General features: G+C 34.0%; 1 long non-coding RNA gene across 1 annotated transcript in view; it reads left to right on the top strand.

Moving 5' to 3' along the window:
* The first annotated feature begins 1807 nt into the window (after positions 1–1807).
* Positions 1808–9686, top strand: part of LOC122171411 — a 14164-nt gene continuing 6285 nt past the window's right edge. The window contains exons 1-3 of the long non-coding RNA XR_006171997.1: positions 1808–1892; positions 3171–3289; positions 7223–7313. This is a non-coding gene — a long non-coding RNA (uncharacterized LOC122171411). The remainder of the gene's footprint in view (positions 1893–3170; positions 3290–7222; positions 7314–9686) is intronic.

Here is a 9686-nt window from a genome sequence, read left to right as displayed (position 1 = left end):
TTTTTTTTTTTTTTTTTTTTTTGTGCAACTTTTAACCATTAATATAATTTGAAAGGAAGCATCAGGCATATCAATCTGAATTAATCTCCTATCTTGCAGTACATTCTTGAATGAGACTTTAATGTTTGGTGGTGGTAGTACTTGTGGTGGTGCTATGATTGTTGTTTTTTGTTGTTGTTGTTTGTGTCATGGGGAGGGTGTTCTTGGGGAGATTTTTACCATATGAAAGAACTTGAAAAGTTATAGCAGCATGCTTACATCACCTTGTTTTTACACACCAGTGTAAATGTAACAACAATAAGAAAAGTTACAGTTTCTGTAACTTTTGTAAATAAACAACACTGGTTTTAAATATACAATAAACTTAAATATTTTATTTTTGCACAGAAAGCCTTTTAAAGTGATGTGTTGTTAATAATTTTAGTTGAAGATAGGCATCCTGCTGCTAAAGTATGTGAATAATTTATTGTGTTGTGTATGCATGCTTTCAAAATATACAACGAAAAGGATTTTTCCTCTGTTTAATTATATTTATTTTTAAATACTGTCATTTTCCAGGCAGAATTACTGAACTGACATCTTTCTTTATATAGTTTTAAAGGTGCACAAATGTAAAGGACAAAGCTTGTAAGACATCGTGTGTACTGCATACAGTATAGCAACTGTATAGAAATAGACATTTTACTCTGATCCACCCTAACTCAACTTGTCAGTAGTGCTCATGAAGTTTAGTTTCTTAATTAATTAGTAGTGTGAATTTTGAATGTAATATGCGTGACTTTGGTCAGACAACTTTTGTAAACATCAGTAGAAGTAAAACATCTTTGCATTGCTTTGAAATCTTACCTTTAACTAATATCAAAAGAACTTTATTCCCTGTTAATCAGATATTACATAGCATGCATAAGATCAAATTAATTGAAATACGTCACATTAATCAAAGTTTTTATCATGCATTATTTGCACTGAAACAATGAGAAGAATTTCTTTATAAAGAGCCTTGGGTGATTAAGTACCTTTCCACTTATCTTCCTTTTCAGGATAAGGAACATAATAAGCACTGTATAATATTTTACCAAGTGTTATCTGGAAATCCAGGATAGAAGCTTGTTGGAAGATAACAAAAGTGAACGGGTAGGTGAAAATATTTCTAACTATGGTATAACTGACAAAGATAGTTAAATCTATATACAGAAATATCTGCTAAAAACAAATGTAAGAGTTTTAAAGTCAGTTATTTTTAATAATTAGTTATTATGATCTTTCATCAGTGAGAGCTTAGCTTAACACATCATTGAAGAGTTCTTGCAGAAAATTTTGAATGTCCCAACAGTGAAAATTAAGCTCTTTTAAGGCATTTTGGTTTGTGCAAATTGGTCCAATCACTCAAAATTGCCAACTGCTGATACAGATTGTAGAAAGATAATTTTTTTTTTAATAGATAGAGGTAATATATTTACTAATGATCAGTCAATTTTAGTTTAATGATTGAAAGTTAGGAGAAATATTCTTCAGGTATGTGCTAAAATATTCTTTCACTGATGATTCAATATACGTGGTTGAATAGGGATAAAGTTTGTGTATTCTTCATAAAGGATTTTTTATTTTATGATTTATCCTGGTATTCCTGAGAATTCTGTATTCTGTGATGGATTTCTTCAGGTAGAGTTGCTAATATTTAAGCGTATCTTCTACGGGAAAATAATAAGGGCAAGTGAGTTCTACTGCTTTGAAGAAACTTGGAATAATTAATTCCCTGAGTTTTAATCAGAGCTATCTTATATGTACATTATTTACTGCAGGAGTGAAGAACAGATAATGACTGGTGGCAAAAGAACACCTCTGAACCCTCAGCCACGCTGATGACAAAAGGCAATCTAATGAAATCATATGTAAGTATTCTCTCAAATTTACTTGAAGCAAATTAACTTTTTTCCTTTGACAGTTTTGAATCCAGACTATGCAGATAAAATGGTAAAATAATAATCAAATTGTGCTTATATGTGCTTTACCAGTATTTTATTTTGTGCAGAAATATAGTTTTAGAAACTTGTTACTTGAGTGAAATAACAAGGACGAACAAAGAAGAACCATCAGAGTTACAGAGCACTGGAACAAGCTGCCCAGAGAAGGCATAGAGCCTCTTTCTCTGGATTCTTTCCTCTGTAATCTGCTGTAGGGAACCTGTTTTAGCAGGAATGTTGGATACAATGATCTCTAGAGGTTCCATCCAAGCCATACAATTCTGTGATTCTGTGAGTGAAAAAGCTTGGCAAAAGAAATAGAGGGAAGGAAAGAGGTAGAATAAACATAGAGTAACTGTTAGGTTACTCAAATACTTCAGATATGTTGGAGTTTACTTATCTGAAAGGCATAAATCCATCTTCCTGATAGTGATAGCACTAAGGAGTTAAATTTTCAACCAGATGAACTGTTTATGATACTCTCAGATGAAGCACTGGGCATTTAACATGATCTCCCTTAAATAAAGACATATAATAGTATTGATTATACTTTTTAATCCAGAGTTTCATGGCACTTGCAACATAAAAATAACATTCATACTTCCTTCAAGCCCTTCCCTAGTTATCATTTTGTACACATGAGAATGCACACACATATTAATGTGTCTCTCTATATATTGCATATATATATTTCTATACTATAATTCATAATATAAATAATATAATTTATATTATATTTTGTATACTTATACAAAAATACTTACAGTAAAAAGTATAAGTATAGTATATAAAAGTATCTAAAAGTTTATAAAGTATATAAAAAATACTTATAGTACTTATATACATACTTACATATATAGAAATGCCTGATGGAGAAGTAGCTGCAGAGGTTTACTGTATGAGGAGAGGCTGGGGCTATCCTGTGCTGGACACAGACAATTCCAGGATTGTTGGGGAAGAAGAAGTTAGAAGAGTCATAATGAGAGAGTGAAGTCAAGCCTAGGAAAAAAAAGAGAGCAAAGTGAAAAGTTGTTTTTGCTTTTGCTTCTCACCACCTAAGCTTATTTTAAGTGACAAATGAAAATAATTTTGCTTAATTTGAGGTTGCTTTGCCTATTGATCATAATTGGTAATTGGTCGCAATTGGTAAATTATATACGTGTCCTCATCTTGACCCGTGAGTTTTTCTATTCTCCTTTGTCCCAGTATAGACACAAAACAAGAGATCAGCTGATTGAGAGCCTGGCAGACAGCCAAGATTAACCCACCCAACCAAGTACTACCCAAAGTTTTAAAAAAGATCCCAAGAAATTTTGGTGAAGAAGGTAATTGTGTGGACTTTGCATCTTACATGTCAACTCATTCCTCATTAGGGATTTAATTTACAAGAACCTATTTGATTTTAAATTAGGTGACCATTCTGTTGCATGAACAAGGATCTCAATACTAATTTTCTTTCACATACATCTCAACATATTTATTCAAGCATTCAAGTGTGTACTTGAGCAGAAGATAATTTGGGAAATTTTGAGAACTTATGAACTAGAATCTCTGCTATGTTATGAAGCTTTTCTACAAAGTGTGGGAAAACTTACTTGGTCTGTTACATGCTCTGAGTAAAAGAATTAATATTTAGAGTCAATGAGCCTTTTCATGCATATGAAAGTGAAATAAGATGTTGGGGAGATAGATGCTTTTATCTTTATATTTCCCCTTACAGAAGTCTTCAGAGTAATGGAATTTCCATACTTTTCCTTTATGTGATGTTTTTAATTGCATCTCAAGATAGCTTGAGCATAAATGCAAGTAATGGTTTTCTTACATTGCTGCATCTCTCCAGACTAACAAGGAAAATTTCTTACATGCCAACTGGAAGCTTCCATAACAAATAAACAAGAAAACCTTACTAATTCAGATAATTATAATTTTTCCCCTCATTGGTCATGCAGTTGAATATGTGTAGGAATATTTCATGTAGCTGAAATCGAACTCCACTTAATTTGGGCAAATTGTAAATTCGTGTATTATGAAGTTAGGATCTCCTAATCCTCCAATAACATAATCTATCAATAAGGCATCTCATTGTTATTCACCTCATCTCTCATAATACCTACAGGTTAATCAGAATAATTAAAAAATTAGTATTTTTTGATCATTCAGAAGCAAATCATTTAATGTGACATCCTGAAAATGGTATCATCTTGTCCTATCTTTCATACAGGAATTGTTTTCAGAAAAAAAAAAAAAAAAAAAAAAAGACTTTTTTGAATTGACTGTTTCCACAATAAAGTAAGTCTTTGTTATCAGTTACATTGTTCATTATTATATAGGTTTACATTGCTTCCAAGCCATTGTAAACTTATGTTTCTGCCACACTCTTCTTGAAGTAATATCTTCACAGAACACTGGCCACATTACACATAAATACTTAATTTGTATTAGAAGAGAAAAAAAAAACACTTTGTTTTGCTACAGCAGATAATCAATACATGATTCTTTAATTCTCCCTGGGTTGTATAGCACTGCATTATATTATCAGCCTCACTTAACTATTTATTTTTCCCTAGTGACTTGAAACTTCTGATTAATTTAGAAGGGCTATTAATATGCAGTTACCAAAATAACATGCTTAATATCCACCTTACCAGTTTTAGTGTTATTTCAAGAGACAGGAATGTAAAGGAAAGCACAGCAAACAGGATTCATATGCAATGATTCTTTGGTTTTCTATAAAAACCATACTTAAATACAAATTACAGAACTGTACAGGCTGTTTCTTCATCTATACTTTTCATCTGTATTGTATCTATTCTCAGTTGGAAGCACAACATAGAATTAACATTTATGACAGAATTTAAAGAGATTAGTTGAAATAAGGAACTAAGTTATAAGTAATTCAAACAAAGATAAAAATCTCTGTTTTGAAAATTTTACTTTTGCAAAGGCTTGAAGATGGGCTCATGTTCATCTGCAAAGCTAGGAAAATAGTAATCATATGCTCATCTCTGGAAATGGAAGAAGGTTAACACTAAGATGCTAAACATCTTAAGCTAAGCTTAGGCATCATTTTCTCAAGTGAAAATAAGTTGGCATGACTCTACTCCTAATTCAGAGATAAATCCTTATAGTTATGTATAATTTAGGACATTAACATATTAGCATTTAAGAATATTGTGGCAATTGTGGTTGATTTTTTCTCATAAAATGATTATAAAACAACATCATCAGCAAAACTAAAAATGAATGCAAGAGGACATGGTCAAGGAAATAACGAAAGATGTTAATTTGTGGAATATAAGTTCAGAAGGCAACTTTGAGTGAAATAGAATAAAATATAGGACAAATTAATTTTAATTTAAAAAAACCATCATTTTACTGTGAAGGAGTTGAAAGATTAGGTCATCAGATTAAGCCTTACAATCCAAGAGGCATAAGATTAACAGCTAAAAACTTAATATGAGCCAACAGTGTGCTTTTGCGGCTTGGAGGGCAAATGGTATCCTGGGGTCCATCAAAAGAGGGGTGGCAGGGACAGGGAGCCCCTTGTGAAGCCCTATCTGGAATACTGCATCCAAGTGTGCAGCCTGCAGTACAAAAATGACAGGGAGCTGTTGGAGAGGGTGCAGAGGAGGGCCACTAGGATGATCAGGGGACTGGAGCACCTCCCCTATGAGGACAGGCTGAGGGAGCTGGGCTTGTTCAGCCTGGAGAAAAGAAGGCTGCGGGGTGACCTTATTGCAGCTTTCCAATACCTAAAGGGAGCCTACAGAGGGGACGGGAATCAACTCTTTGAAAGGGTTAATATGTGTAGGACGAGGGGAAATGGTTTTAAGTTGAGGGTGGGGAGATTTTGGTCAGACATCAGGGGGAAATTCTTTACCCAGAGAGTGGTGAGGTACTGGAACAGGCTGCCCAGAGAGGTTGTGGATGTCCCGTCCTTGGAGGTGTTCAAGGCCAGGTTGGATGGGGCCCTGGGCAGCCTGATCTATTATTAAATGTGGAGGTTGGTGGCCCTGCATGTGGCAGGGGGGTTGGAGCTTGATGATCCTTGAGGTCCCTTCCAACCCTGTCCGTTCTGTGATTCTGTGAAAAGGCAAGAGACTTGAATGCAGCATGAAAGATTGTGCAGGGTCTCTGCAGAACCGAAAAGACACCAGACAGACTTCATCAATGATAAGCAAGACTGTTTCAAATCACAGTAATGAAGTATATCCTGAGTACGGCTCCTTTCATATATTCCTAATATCTCAGACTCACATCTTCTGTTATGAAAGATAAGAAGCAATAGAGGCAATTAGTGTTCTCCTGGGCTACAAGAGCTTAATGGTGTAGTGTAGACCTTGGGACAGAAATGATTTTGTTGTTTCTTCAGTGTCAGATTTTTGTTAATTCCTTTCTAGCCTAGACATCTGTGAATAATTTCATTTTAGAGATAATCACTATTCTGTTTATTTCATTGTGAATTAGATGAAATTTGCAATTCCCTCTCACTTCTGAGAAGTTGACTCTTATTTAAGATTTAGTAAATTATATTCAGTTTATGTTCCAAACTATACTACAGTAATTTCAAATCTTTCCATGTAAAAACAAATCAATCAAAAACCTGGTATTTCAACACATTGCAAGTAAAATTGCACTAAATACCACATCCCAGAATACTGATTTTAAAGTTACTAGGAGGGAGGAGTAGATAAATTTTGTAGGAGTAGATAAGCACTTTGTGGTGCTTATCTGCCTGCCGAGTTAAGTTGCAATAGTATTGTAGCCGTTTACCAAAATGACATTAAAGTGCTGCTTTGAGACTCTGATAGATTAAATCATTAAGAATTTATTTATTTGTTTGTTTGTTTGTTTGTTTATTAAGACATCCATCTCTAGACATTTTCACATTCTATTTGCTGTTAACCATACAGGCTCATTATGATAATCATACAGTTATACCCGATTTTTGAATAACAAGAAATTGGTGAATCCTTGTAATTCTTTATTTTTTATGATCATATGTTTTGTGCGTGTGTGTCACTCCTACGCATGTGGGACTGATTATCACATTTGACATCAGAAAGACAGGCACCATGTCCAGTGTTTTCCTGGTACTGCAGATACAATTTGTTCTTCGTAGAATCATTTAGTCAGGGTGCTTCAATAATTTTCTTGCACTTAAGTAGTATACAAAATGTCATGAGTGTGTTAGGAAACTAAATGTGACTGGGAGCATTCTATGGTTCTCTAATTGATTCAAATCTCTTATCTCCCAGAACAAAGGATTACGTTCTGGACAGACAATGTCTGGAAATCATGTTGTATGTTGCTGAGTGTCCTAGAGCAAGAACTGGACCTCTGACAAGGGTAAGCAAAAGCACTTTGGTACTGGTGCTCAGGAACAATTTAATTTTTTAGTTTGAATGCAATTTCATTGGTTTTTAGTCATCCCTACAATATATAACAACTTGTTTCCTCAGCAATTACATACATTTTCCTAAAATAAACCACAGAGCCCAACATGAACAAAGCTGATTGAAATATAGATTTTTCTGGTAGGTAAGAGGTCAGGATAGACCTAGTGATCCCATTTTGACATTAGCCAGTATGAAACAGGTGCTTCAAAAATGAATCATCATAACTTTACTACTTTCTGTCAAGGATTCAAAGAACATGGAGAAATACATTAGAATGCTGAGTGTCAGTTTACTCTTTCCTATGGCAATACTTCTTGACCTCCCAAAAGCATTGTGATGTTCATTTCCTGGCTTTTCAGAGATGCAGGAACAAGGGCTCCAAATTAATGGCATAGCTGGTTATTTGAATGCAAATTTAACAGCTGCATGCCCAGAACCTGTCTGCAACATCATTTACCTGCCTATATTGACATGTATTTGACACCACTGGTCTTTATATGTGATGATGCGTATACTCCTGTTATGGAATTCTAAAATGATAAGAAAAAAATTGTATCAAAGATAAATATCTAGGATAAAGATCAGAGTCTTTATATGGGTCAGTGCTACCTATTGAATGAAAGAAATGTTTGCTGGAAACCCATAGTAAATGGCAAAATCAATTCACCAATCACTTCAGTAACGTTTTCATTCTGAAGCAATGCAGCTAGGTGATTAGGTACATGGTTGTTATTTTATGCCTATCATTTTATGGAGTCAATGAGTGATCTCTCTAAATAATGTGAGGCTTCAGAAATAAAACCCAAGCCCGATTCTCTCATCTCCAGCACAAATTATAACTTGACTGAAAAATCTGGAGTAGCTTAACTGCATAGATAGAGGCCATAATGAAATATATGATACAGCTTTTTGTACATTATTATAACTAATATTCAGTTAGTTACTTTCGTTCTTCCACAGCATTCTTTGGGATAAAAATAATTTGAAAACTTCATAAAAATCTCCATCTTATCTAGGCAGAACAGATGTTCTTAAAATATACATAAAAAGCAACTACCTTAGATCTTAACTTTTGTGAATTGATAAGGTGTCATTGAAATATATTTTAATAATATCTGGTAATAATTCCTTGGAAATTATTTCTGCCTTGGATAGGTACCTAAGTCTGTGAAGGACCTTCTGGGTAATGCAGTTTATCACTGCATGACTATCCATCCTCCCATCTTACAAAATTCTTCTACCAAACATCTTATGTCTTATAGCCAGCTATTTCTTTTTGGATGCTTTCCCCCACACACTGTTTTTCACTAGAAAAGAGTTCTAAATCCTCTTTTACTAAAATATTTTCACCTTTCTTTCCCACCTCCTATTGTATTCTTAATAAATTTAAATGCATTTAAATTCATTTTGTTCTCTCGTATTTTCAAAAAACTATATATTGTATTCTGTTCAGAGTGCTTTTGTAGGCAGAAGGATCTATACACCATGTCTATACTGTGGGCACTACAGATTTTAAAATGCAAGGGTGACAGCTTTCTAAGTATTCTTTGAAGACTGTGTCTTGCATTAAAATCCTTACTGCAATGTCTGAATTACTTGTCAATGTAAACCTTGTTGAAATCTGTACAGTATAAACATGAATTATTATTATTATTTTTTATCCTAGCAATATAAGAATTATGTCAAGGCCAAGGATCATCTAAATCAATATTGTCTCTAACAGCATTCATTAACTGACCTGTAGAGTCAGTCTTCATTCTTGCTCATTCTCCCTTGCTGAATCTACTCTAGTTTGGAATCTTCTTTCTCTAATTTGGGGACTTAATGGAATACTCCTGTTAAGTTTAATCACTGATTTGTTCAGTGGCAATAATGCTTCACACACTGCCAGCATATTCTTTGGATGAGAAGATGAGGCCAATTTATTCTGCAGCCAAGTCAATGGACTGGCATAAAAAAGATGATAGAAAACTTAATTCATAGTGCCCACAGCTGTAACACATTATCCAGGGCTACTCTCAGGCTGGGATTACAGAAAGAATCAAAACATAAATTAAATAATACTTGACTGAAATATCAGCAGGCATATATGCAGGGACACAGTATTTTCTGATTCTTTATTAACCAAGAAATAGACCATGAGTATTCAAGTATAACAGAATCTTCAAGAGAAATCTGCTGATGATAGGTCAGGTTTTATAGAAAACTTCATGCTCACCTTTTTCTTAACAGAATATTGACATGCTTATTATTTTTCATGCTGTCTTAGTATTAGCTTAATGATTCTTTTACTACACTTCTACTTCCTCAGTCCCTCCCTCCC

The sequence above is a fragment of the Centrocercus urophasianus genome, unplaced genomic scaffold, assembly GCF_019232065.1.
Source record: "Centrocercus urophasianus isolate 14NV4802_14NV808 unplaced genomic scaffold, USGS_Curo_1.0 seq_9, whole genome shotgun sequence".
Lineage (NCBI taxonomy): Eukaryota > Metazoa > Chordata > Aves > Galliformes > Phasianidae > Centrocercus > Centrocercus urophasianus.
This window is presented reverse-complemented; position numbering and strand designations above follow the sequence as displayed.